Below are 1290 nucleotides of genomic sequence, written 5' to 3'. Positions count from 1 at the left end.
GGGAGAGAGAGAGAGAGAGAGAGAGAGCAGCTTACTTGGGCATGCTTTTAAGACATTGGATAATAGAAAAATCCACTGAACTAAATCAGCCAGTATAGTTTAAAGATGTGTTAACCTCAGAATGGAAACCAGGGTAAGTGTTACACTGGGAAAGAAGATTTGCTTTTGTAGACCAGGCTGGCCTCAAACTCACAGAAATCTGCCTTCCTCTGCCTCCCCAGTGCTGGGATTAAAGGCGTGCACCACCATTGCTATGAGTGAGCTGGTATCTTAAAGGCTATTGGCTGAAGAAGTTCCCATAGCACCTCTCCCTTTTGTCTAAATAGAGAGTTCTAAGCCTAAAGTATAAAAATTAGAATTACAGGGAGTCATGAGAAGCCATGTGGCCCCACCAGAGACAGACTCCGAACAGAACCTTGCTGTCTCATTCTGAGATTTCTGGAGGTAGGATCACCATTTAGACTGAGGTAGAAACAGAGAGCAGAAGCCAAGAGCAAAAATCCAGTCCCAGAAGCCAACCCGGGATACTGGTGGATCTTGGAGAGAGCAGGGATACAAGGAACATACCTAAACATAATAAAGGCAATATACAACAAGCCAACAGCCAACATCAAACTAAATGGAGAGAAACTCCCAAATATTCCACTGAAATAAGGAACAAGACAAGGTTGTCCACTCTCTCCATATCTATTTAGTATAATTCTTGAGGTCCTAGCTAGAGCAATAAGACACCAAAAGGAGATCAAGGAGATACAAATTGGAAAAGAAGAAGTCAAATGTCTCAGAGTAACTCTAACCAAACAAGTGGAAGACTTGTATGACAAATTCTCACTGTTTGCTGATATGATAGTTTACGTAAGTAATCCCAAGGAACTCCTACAACTCATAAACACTTTCAGCAATGTAGCAGGATACAAGATTAACAAAAAAACAAAACAAAACCAAAAAAAACCAAAAAACCCAAACCAGTAGCCTTCCTGTACACAGATGAAAAAGGGGCTAGGAAAGAAATCAGAGAGGCAGCTGGAGAGATGGCTCAGAGGTAAAGAACACTGGCTACTCTTCCAGAAGTCCTGAGTTCAATTCCCAGCAACCACATGGTGGCTCACAACCATCTGTAACAAGATCTGGTGCCCTCTTCTTTTTTTTTGGTTTTTTGAGACAGGGTTTCTCTGTGGTTTTGGAGCCTGTCCTGAAACTAGCTCTTGTAGACCAGGCTGGTCTCGAACTCACAGAGATCCGCCTGCCTCTGCCTCCCAAGTGCAGGGATTAAAGGCGTGCGCCACCACT

This window comes from Microtus ochrogaster, chromosome 15, assembly GCF_000317375.1.
Source record: "Microtus ochrogaster isolate Prairie Vole_2 chromosome 15, MicOch1.0, whole genome shotgun sequence".
In the NCBI taxonomy this organism is placed as follows: Eukaryota; Metazoa; Chordata; class Mammalia; order Rodentia; family Cricetidae; genus Microtus; species Microtus ochrogaster.
Note: the sequence above shows the minus strand (reverse complement) of the source record.